At 43.5% G+C, this 11326-nt stretch overlaps 1 protein-coding gene and 1 long non-coding RNA gene across 2 annotated transcripts in view; one reads left to right on the top strand and one right to left on the bottom strand.

Moving 5' to 3' along the window:
* LOC109848029 (ubiquitin domain-containing protein 2-like) overlaps positions 1–11326 on the bottom strand; it is a 58448-nt gene that overhangs the window by 6881 nt on the left and 40241 nt on the right. The gene's annotated exons all lie outside the window — the stretch shown is intronic.
* On the top strand, positions 9348–9924 carry LOC109848158. The gene is made up of 2 exons (XR_002248721.1): positions 9348–9471; positions 9573–9924. It is a non-coding gene; the product is annotated as an uncharacterized LOC109848158 (long non-coding RNA).

The following is an 11326-nucleotide window of genomic DNA, read 5'->3' on the forward strand; positions in this document are numbered from 1 at the left end:
TAGCCTATACTGCCGCGCCAATGGCCGCGGCAGTATAGACTGCAGCGGCCAAAGAACAGTTATTTGGTCAATTGTTTCGCCTCCATTTTAACTGTTATGCACTCCTACCCCTATAAATACCTCACTAGACACGAAATAAAGGGGAGGGGGCAGAGAGGGGCAGATTAGAGCAGAAAAGGCTTGAGCTTTTGGTGAATTAGAGCAAGAGAGTGATTCTTCCTTCTTCACAAACATCCTCAAGAAGCTTTGGACGATTTCTAGAGATCTAAGCTCAGACTTGATTTTTGGAAGAGTGAACATCTTACATCGATAAACGAATGAAGAATTCCCAAAACCTTCACGATTCAATCAGAATCTGTGATTTGGTGGTCCACGGGCTAACACACCCCCGACACAGGCAAAGATCCCACCAAGCAGTGATCCAAACAACGATCCTGTGTTTGTTTCTAAAAAGTTGTAATCTTCCTTTTGTTGTGTAAAAGAAGTCTTATAAAAAGGCTATCTCTTTTGAATTTGTTGTAATCGACCGAAGATATAATGAATTCCACAACGAGACTAACTTTTGACGCAAACAAACTGGCGACCACAGTGGGAGCCAACGGTCTCGCTGTCGAGACCGTCGTGTCACAGCCAACCATCAAGATCCTGGTTGAATCAACGGTCGAGTTCGACCAAGCGAAGTTTGAGGAGTATTTATCATCCTCATCTGAAAAGTCTTCCTCGCCTTGCAAATGCAGTAAGATTTCATCTTTGTTGAAGTTGTCAAACACTACAGATGAAGACTATCGCTTAATTGTTGCTGAGGATTCTACTCGCAACCTCTCTGCTCATAATGACTCTTCTCCAATTAAGGAGTCATTAAATCAAAGCCCGCCGGTATTGACGAAAAGAGCTCGTCAGAGACAACGCCAACGCCGCGCTCGTCAAATGGCTAAGGCCTTAGAACAAACCGACGGGGTTCGTTATTACGCGGACTTAGAGTCGAGGAGGCATCGAGTGGTTCAGTTGTCTCAACGACCAATCACTCATGTCTCTGCTAAACTCACGGCGGAGGAATAGACTATTGTCAAGAGGGCTCGTTCGACCCTCAAAGAACGTATACAAAAACGTCGTACAAACGCTGCTCATGCTCGTGCTCTCTTGCAACAAAGACGAGAAAGAAACAGGGAGACGGTGGTCAAAGAACCGCCAAAATTCTGCAAAGTTTAGTTGTGCAAAATCAGCATTCGGAGCCCGTTAAGACTCCATACCCGCAAGGGGGTAGTTCTAAATGTGCGACTCCTGATATAACATTGGATCGCTCAAAGACAATAATAAATCGTCCTGAGAATGCCAACAAGGTTTTACACCCCCAGAAGAAGACGCATTCACCAAAAGACATCGTCATACCTGGGAGGTCATGCCAACAGAAGATATGATTTTTTGGCAATCATACCGATGAATCGTATTATCAAGTTGGAGGTGTGAATAAATTTCGAAAGAGAATTATTCGTTCTCATTGTTCCTGTGCGCGACTCATTAGAACAGTCCATCCCACGAAGAGCCTCGGTATTCTACAGTCTTTTCACCAAAATGTCGAAGCCTAAGCCGAGACATTTTCGCAAGAGAAGATCAGCTGTCCAAGATGACGAATTCCCTGAAGTCACCATCAACATGGCTGATAAAGGAAAATCTAAGCGGCATTCAAATGAATCAAATTCCGACTTTTCCCCAAGAGGAAAAGTCAATTCAAGAATTGCCCAACGGATGTCTCGACTCCAATTAGGAGCCATCAGACGCAGATATTACAAGAGAATGCAAGAAGGAATGTCCTCGGAGGATGAATTCTCAGACGCTTGTTCTGCAATCGCTTCTGATGATACAATGTCTAGCACGGGACAAATCAGAGAAGTATTCACGATCACTTCTAATCAGTTTGCTCAAATGCTTCAAGAAGCTCTAGCGAAGCAACGTGAAGAAATTAGAGCTGAGATGAGGACAAAGATGGAGTTAGCTATTCAACAAATGAGAGAATTGCTAACTCGACAACCTCAACCTCTTGAGTCCAGTCAGCAAGCTGAATCCAGCCGCCACACTCAGAATGTTGTAGATGACAGTGATCCAGAAGTGGATGAAGTCATTATGGCTGATACACCTCCCAATGACAATAACACTGGGGGTGGTTCAACAGATCCTCCCAATAACAATATTGGGGGTGATTCAATTGCACCGCTTAATAACACTGGGGGTGGCCTAATTATTTCTGCTCAACATCACTCAGAAAGAGATGAAGATGAGGACAAGAAAATGAAAGAGCTTGAAAACAAAATCAACGCTTTGATGACAGCTCAAGAAGTGAAAAAGACGGGTATTCCATGTTCCTATCCAAGAGAATGAGATTCAATACCGTACCCAGCAAAGTTCAATCTGATTAACTTCACACCGTTTGACGGGAAGAGCTCGCCTACTCAGCACTTGATTTATTTCAAGTCTCATTTGGGCATGATCTCTGGAAATGAGGCTTTAATGGTCCGGTCATTCATTAGCACCCTTCGTGGGCCCGCCTTCGATTGGTACCGACGTCTCAAGCCAGGGAGCATCAATTGCTGGAATAACATGGAAAGTTTGTTCCTCAGTAATTTCTTCGATGATGACACCGAAGTGTCAATCGGAACCCTTTTAGATGAGAAGCAAAAAGACGGAGAGCCAGTCGACGATTTTGTCAAGCGCTTCCGTGGCAAAGCAATGAATTGCAGAGATCCTGTTACAGAGGAGTTCATCCTGCAAACATGCCACAATAATCTCTCCATCGATGTCCTGGAAGTCTTGGGGGTCGTACCATCAAAAACTTGGAAAGATTTGAAAATACGCGGTGAACAAGCTGAACACTTTCTTAAAAGAAAGAAAGCTGCAACTCCAGTGGGTGCATGAGTATAAACTGTTTCCCCACACTCCAAAGAGTATATGAGTATAAACTGCTTCTCGGTCATCCAACTAAGTACAATGTTAAACCCGGTTTCGCAAAGGAAGCTGGGGGTGGATGATTTATGTAACGGGAAGTTCCTGGAGAATCTTATATTCTTAAGAATAACCCGAACATGCAACTGAGGATAACGTACTCCTCGTTACACCCAGTTTTACAAAGAAAGCTGGGGGTGGATGATTCATGTAACGGGAAGTTTCCGGAAGAATGTTAAATGTAATATTCTTAAGGATAACCCGATCATTACAAACAAAGTGATAAACACTACATCCCCACGGTGATTTCTGAATACTCCTATGTTGAGATGAGATTCGATCAATTCGTTGGATCAGTCTTCCCTCTCAAACTCCCATTTAGTCAAACCTTTAAATGGTTAGGTCCAAAGCCAAAATCCCCTCTCGATTCCTTCCATGAACGAGAGGTTCACAAATTGAGCGATCAAAACTTTAAACAGTTAGGATCGTCTAAAACTCCCACTTGGTCAAACCTTTAAACAGTTAGGACCAAAGCCAAAATCCCCTCTCGATTCCTTCCATGAACGAGAGGTCCACAAATTGAGCGATCAAAACTTTAAACAGTTAGGATCGTCTCAAACTCCATACTTGGTCAAACCTTTAAACAGTTAGGACCAAAGCCAAATTCCCCTCTCGATTCCTTCCATGAACGAGAGGTCCACAAATTAAGCGATCAAACCTTTAAACAGTTAGGATCGTCTAAAACTCCCACTTGGTCAAACCTTTAAACAGTTAGGACCAAAGCCAAAATCCCCTCTCGATTCCTTCCATGAACGAGAGGCCCACAAATTGAGCGATCAAACCTTTAAACAGTTAGGATCGTCTAAAACTCCCACTTGGTCAAACATTTAAACAGTTAGGACCAAAGCCAAAATCCCCTCTCGATTCCTTCCATGAACGAGAGGTCCACAAATTGAGCGATCAAACCTTTAAACAGTTAGGATCGTCTCAAACTCCATACTTGGTCAAACCTTTAAACAGTTAGGTCCAAAGCCAAAATCCCCTCTCGATTCCTTCAATGAACGAGAGGTCCACAAATTGAACGATCAAACCTTTAAACAGTTAGGATCGTCTCAAAACTCCCACTTGGTCAAAACCTTACCCAGTTAGGACCACAATCAAAATCCCCTCTCGATTCCTTCCATGAACGAGAGGTCCACTTTTAGTTGAATAATCAAATCTTGTGACAGTTAGGATTATTCAAAACTGTCCAGATTCTTTAAGTGGGGATCCCACTTTGAATTTCCTTTGCACCTAGGAGATAGAATATAAAATTCTTCCTCTCCGATTCCGGGTTAATCTCTACCAACAAACAAGAGACCAGGAGATAGAATATAAAATTCTTTCTCTCCGATTCCGGGTTAATCTCTACCAACAAACAAGAGACCAGGAGATAGAATATAAAATTCTTCCTCTCCGATTCCGGGTTTATCTCTACCAACAAACAAGAGACCAGGAGATAGAATATAAAATTCTTCCTCTCCGATTTTGGGTTCATCTCTACCAACAAAAAAGAGACTAGGAGATAGAATATAAAATTCTTCCTCTCCATCATCGGGTTCACCTCTACCAACAAAAAAGAGACCAAAATACTCCAATAAGTACACGAGTCTAAACTGTTTCCCTACCCTCAACAGGAAGTTTCTGGAGAATATCACTCAAAATATTCTTAAGAATAACCTGACTACCTCCCAACGGGTATATGAGGTTAAACTGTTTTCCGGACACTCCAATAGAGCATATGAGTATAAACTATGTCTCTATTCTTCGACGGCAGTTCAAATTCAAGACTTCGACAACGGCCACGCGATAAACGCAACACCGGAGAAATTTTAGCTATTCTACAAAGCACTGAATAGGTTAAAAAAGATGAAGAAGTCAAGGATTGAAGCCATTCACAGACCATTCTACGCAATTTCCTCGACAAAGCACTGGAGAAATTGCAAGGAAAGCTTATCATATCCAAAGTGTCCCAGACTCCTCTCTAAAGAAATGATGAATCTGAGATACTTTGGAGGGGGTATCTGTAGGCGTCAAAAAATGCTTATAGACATCCAAATACCACTCAAGGCAAAGAAAAGGCGATAAACGTCATTCTCTTAATCAGGGGGAATCATTCAAAGGAAGTGAGACGACATGTACACACAACCAAACAGCGCTTGGTGTCGCGGCTCAGGCGCGGCAGATCATTGTGCCGCGGCCATGGCGCGGCAGCATATGGTGCCGCGGCTATAGCGCGACAACCTATGGTGCCGCGGCTATTATAGGAGAGTGCTATGGCGGTTACAAGACAGTTGTACGATGATTATTTGAAGCCCACGTGGCAGCATATCAAAGATAGAACGTGTGCTGACGTGGACAAGCAGTTAAACCACGAAAAAGGTGGTTAAAGGTCGTGGGAGGACAGTTTCAAGCACGATGGAACGTGCTGGTAACCGACTCTTTGGCCGCGGTAGCCTATACTGCCGCGCCAATGGCCGCGGCAGTATAGACTGCAGCGGCCAAAGAACAGTTATTTGGTCAATTGTTTCGCCTCCATTTCAACTGTTGTGCACTCCTACCCCTATAAATACCTCCCTAGACACGAAATAAAGGGGAGGGGGCAGAGAGGGGCAGATTAGAGCAGAAAAGGCTTGAGTTTTTGGTAAATTAGAGCAAGAGAGAGATTCTTCCTTCTTCACAAACATCCTCAAGAAGCTTTGGACGATTCCTAGAGATCTAAGATCAGACTTGATCTTTGGAAGAGTGAACATCTTACATCGATAAGATATTCGCTTTAAATTCTTACTTCGATAAACGAAGGAAGAATTCCCAAAACCTTCACGATTCAATCAGAATCTGTGATTTGGTGGTCCACGGGCTAACGCACCCCCGGCACAGGCAAAGATCCCACCAAGCAGTGATCCAAACAACGATCTTGCGTTTGTTTCTAAAAAGTTGTAATATTCCTTTTGTTGTGTAAAAGAAGTCTTATAAAAAGGCTATCTCTTTTGAATTTGTTGTAATCGACCGAAGATATAATGAATTCCATAACGAGACCAACTTTTGACGCAAACAATATCATCACCTTCTTGGACCGGCTCCTCAAACTCTACCTTCTTCTCAACCGTCTCATTCTCCTTAATAATCAGCTCGGATGCAACCTCATTTGCCTTCAACATTGCCGACTCATTGAAAATGACATCTCTCGAGATAAAGAACTTGGATGATTCAGGACACCATAATTTATACCCCTTCACATTTTTGGGATACCCAACAACAACACACTTCTTCGATCTAGGCTCCAACTTTCCTTCATTCACATGTGCATAAGCGGGACAACCAAACACCCTCAAATTCGAATAATCGGTCGGCTTACCCGACCACACTTCTTCGGGTGTCTTCAACTCAATTGAAGTGGTAGGAGATCGATTCACCAAGTGGAAAACCGTGTTAATGGCTTCCGCCCAAAACTTCTTACCCAAACCTGCATTTGAAAGCATGCTCCTAGACCTCTCGAGTAGTGTCCTATTCATCCTTTCCGCAACACCATTTTGTTGAGGAGTATTGACCACCGTTTTGTGCCGAACAATCCCTTCAGCCTTACAAAAATTATTAAACTCACGGTTGCAAAACTCCAAACCATTATTGGTTCTCAACCTCTTGACTTTCCTTCCCGTTTGGTTATCCAAAAGTGACTTTCATTCTTTGAAGGTACGAAACACATCACTTTTCTCTTTCAAGAAATAAACTCAAACCTTCCTTGAGAAATCATCAATGAAAATAAGCATGTAACGAGAACCATTACCTTTGGAAGACTCACGAGAAGGTCCCCAAAGATCCGAATGGATGTAGTCCAATGTCCCCTTGGTCGAATGAATGGCCGTGGAGAAGCTCAACCTCTTATGCTTGCCAAATACACAATACTCACAAAACTCCAAGTTGCCCGTGCATTGGCCACACAACAAGCCTCTCTTGCTCAAAATGGCCATTCCTCGCTCGCTCATATGCCCCAATCTCATATGCCACAACTTTGTAGCATCCGCATCCGAGATAGTACATGAATGCGCAATGGCGGCCGAGCCCGTGATCGTGGAACCTTGTAGGAAATAAAGAGTTCCAATTCTCTTCGCCTTTATGATTGTGAGAGCCCCTTTAGAAACCCTAAGGACTCCACCTTCACTTTGGAACTTGCACCCATTTTCCTCAAGAGACCCCAAAGAAATCAAATTCTTTGACAAATCGGGTATATGCCTAACACCCGTCAACCTTCGGACATTTCCATCATGGAACTTAATTGTCACCGAACCAATTCCGGCAACCTTACACATGTTGTTGTTCCCCATGAGAACCTTACCATCCGTAGGCTCATAAGTCTTAAACCAATCTCTATTCGGAGTCGTGTTGTGATGCACCCGTATCCATAACCCAACAATTCTTGTCATCAATGTTGGTATCAACCACACACAAAGTATCCACCGTGTCACAATTGGCCACATTGGCCTCTCCCGAAGAAGCACCTTTATCCGCCTTTTGTTTGTTCTTGAGCTTGAAACAATCGGCTAGAATGTGTCCCTTCTTCTTACAATAATTACATGTGAGATTCTTGTGTCTTGACTTTGAACGGGTCTTTGAAAATTTCGGGGTTTTGTCCTTCAACCTACCCCGATCAACAACCAAACCAACGCCTTGATCTTCTTTCTCCAAATTGGTCATCTCACTATCAATATGTAACTTAGCTTGTAGATTACTCTTCACATCCTCAAGAGTGATTTGATCTCTACTATAGATCATTATGTCTCTAAAAGCCTTATAAGAAGCTGACAATGAGCATAACAATAATAAAGCTTGGTCCTCATCCTCTACCTTAGCACCCAACTTGTCCAAATCATTTAACAATGATGCAAACTCTGAAATATGATCGGAAATGGATGTACCTTCTACCATACGAAGAGTGTAGAGGCGCAACTTTAATCGCAATCGATTGGTAAAAGACTTCTTCATGTAGATATTCTCCAATTTCGTCCATAAATCCTTGACGGTCTTTTCCGAAAGGACCTCTTGAAGTGTTGAATTGCTCAAACACAATTGGATGGTCGAGAGAGTTTATCATCCATATCTAGCCACTTCTTATCGGTAACGGCTTCACCACTTCTTGTCGGTAACGGCTTCAACCAACTTATCTCTATCATATATTGGGCCCTTAATTCCAAGACTGGACAATATGGCGACCATCCGCACTTGCCAAAGTGCAAAACTCGTCTTCCCATCATACTTCTCAATATCATACTTTGCCGGCATATCCATTTAATTTTCCACAAAAACTCAATTCAACACAGCTTCAAATTTAATCAGAACACCAAACACCCCAGAAAAAGAAACTCCGAACCTCTGGTTCAATTTAAGCAGCGAATGGTCAAAATGGACAAAATCCCCAATATAAAACCCAAGCCTATCAAACGAGGGCGGCTGCTCGACGGATCAAAGACGAGGGAGTCCGGTGCGGTCGACTGTTGCTGCTCGACGGCGAACTCGGATCTGATGCAATCGGTGGAGAACGACAACGACGAGATCAATGAGAGGCACGAGGCTCTGGAACCTTCTAGAAACGAGGTAGCAGCGACCTAAGGCTTTGACATCATGACGACCTAGGGCTTGATCTGATGTAGGCAGCAACGACGAAGACCTAGGGCTTGATCTGATGTCGTCGGCGGAGCTTGATCGGAGGCGGAAGCTTGATCGGAGGCGGATCTGACGGCGACGGCTGCTCTGATACCAATTTGTTAGGCTTTTGAAGAGGATTTTGAGAAGAAGAGGAAGAGAGCCAGAGAGACAAGAAGACAACTCAAACGGTAAATTATATTAGACTTAAATATTTCTCATACAAAAGAATCTACATATTAAAGATACAAAGCCCAATGGGCCCGAATAGCAATTTGGGTCAAAACATAACACTTACAAATGGGAGTATTGTCTATCAGCAATGGAGCGACCACATCAGCATAAATTCATATATAAACAGATAAACCATAATATAAGTTAGTTCTAATATTTTGATAATTAGTTGGGCTCTTGGACAAGTATGATATCCAACATTGACATCGATATATCCCTCATATCCAACATTGTAGATTCGTGTACCTCAAAGATCCCTTATTCTCAACATGTGGATTTTCAACTAATCCCTCGAGACGCAGCTGAGTTTTTCTCGTTTCTATTCAGTCTAATCCTTAAAGATTTACTCCACGCTTACAACTAAAAATTCTTATACAACAAAAGTGCGTTAAATTTAGGAGCTTACTCTGATCATAACCTAGAGAGAATGACCTCATGCAATCGTAGTTTCCTCATGTAAACAATGTGGGGGAAAAAAATAAATAAAACATCCAATTTCGATTAACCTCCAAGTTTAATTTTCTACAGAGAAGCTAGGAAATCTTCAAGTAGACCTCCAGCGCAGAAAGTAAGGGACAATCTCATTTACAATTACCCCCCAACTTACGGAGGCAAGGCAGGGTAAGACTCGAGACGCTCTATAACCGACACATTAATGCGCGATGAAAATGGTTTACTTGTAAGTAAAATTTTATGCATTTTTTCATGGTTTTTTTTTACAGGAAGGGCTACGATGAAGTTTACATCTTCTCGTAGTCTCTCTGATCAGAGAGAGCGATTCTTGTAAGATGCCAAGTTGTGGATGAAGCAAGTTGAATCTGTTGTAAGTTTGTGAGAGATGGATACGCCAGGCTCTGTAAAATGTAGCAAGTCATGGTCTGTTGTATTGTGAGAAACGTAACAACTAGACTTGTATTGTCGTTGTGATGTAATTGGGTTTTCAGATATAACGCCCAAAATCCTTCCTGTATTTTGGAATAACTCCTTGTGTCTTTGTATTTCGATGCAACTCTGTGATTTAACTTTTTAATGCAACTTTCAACATGAATAGAGAATATATACTACTATTAATTACATCCATATTAAACTATGAAAAATTCCTTAATGACCCAAAATATAGGACCAATAGAGGGGACAAGTAAGGTGTCCTCCTACTATTAGATAATGAGTTGGCCATCATTAATGATGGCCAATTCATTATCTAAGAAGGAGACACCTCACTTGTCCCTTTTATTGGTCCCGTATTTTGGGTCCCCGTAGCAAAACTCATACATCCATACACCAAAGTTCATGATACGTCACAAAATTGAACACCAGTTCCGTCTTGCCCGATCAAAACATGTTGTCAAAACTTCATAAATATATTTTTATAGCTTCTTAACTTATAGACTATCAAATTCTTTCATTTGAAGCATTGAAGTCATAAAATCACGCAGATTTTTTATTTATAGAATTCCGGTAACATAATTAGCTTATTTAGCTTAGTTATAACCCGTAACACTAACAGAAGCCTCGAAATACACCACGTAACGAGTCAATAACTTACCAAAAAAAAAGGCAAAACAGAGCAGAGAATTATTATTACAAAAAAACTCAACATCGACCCCGAAACCGAACCGGGTCCAAAACCCGGTTCAGTTCGAACCAAACCTGCCTAAAGACCTTAACGATGACGTCGTGATGCTCATCGGAGTTCAGCGCCAGGTAACACGCCAGCAGGCCTTCGAGCTCCTCCGGCCGTCCGATCCTCCTCTCCAAAATCATCTCCACCATCGACTCCCTGAAGTCCCTCACCGGGTCACTCGACTTCTTCACCACCGCGAAGCTCTCCAACGCCTTCGGGTTCGGGTTCGGGTTCAGCCTCGGGGAGCAGACCCGAACCCTGGGCCGGATCCGCTGAAACGACTTCCGCCCGGGCCTTACCGGATCCGGGTCGGGGACGGAATTCGTCTTGATGGGCTTGAGACTTTTGGGCTTCTGGCGGCGGGACGGCGGCGGTGGGCCTCGGGCCTGAGCTCGAGCTCGACCCGAGCGAGAGGTGGCGGCGGCGGAGGGGGCGCGCGGAGAGCGGCGTCGTCGCCGCCGTCGAGGAGAGGCGGCGGGGGGCGGCGGGGATTGGAGGTGAGAGCAAGGGTTTGGGTGCGGGCGCGGCTTTGGTGGCTGCTTGGGCCTTGGGTTTTGTTGAGCCTGGAGAGCCAAGAGGAGAGAGGGAGGAGGTTTGAGATGGAGAACGCAGAGGACGAGGGTCTGCACTCTTCGGTACCGATGTCGACGTCGTCGTCGATGTTGGTGGTGGCGAGCTCCTCTTGGGTGGGGTTCTTCTTCTTCGTTAGTCCCCACCTCATAATTTTTTTTTCCCTCTCTTCTTCTTCTTCTTCTTCTTCTTCTTCTTCTTCTTCTTCGAGAGGAGGGAGGAGGAGTTTTTGAAAATGAGAAGGAGAGGGAGGGTGCGGGAGAAGAAGGCGGTCGTAGAGGG

Source organism: Asparagus officinalis, chromosome 1, assembly GCF_001876935.1.
Source record: "Asparagus officinalis chromosome 1, Aspof.V1, whole genome shotgun sequence".
In the NCBI taxonomy this organism is placed as follows: domain Eukaryota; kingdom Viridiplantae; phylum Streptophyta; class Magnoliopsida; order Asparagales; family Asparagaceae; genus Asparagus; species Asparagus officinalis.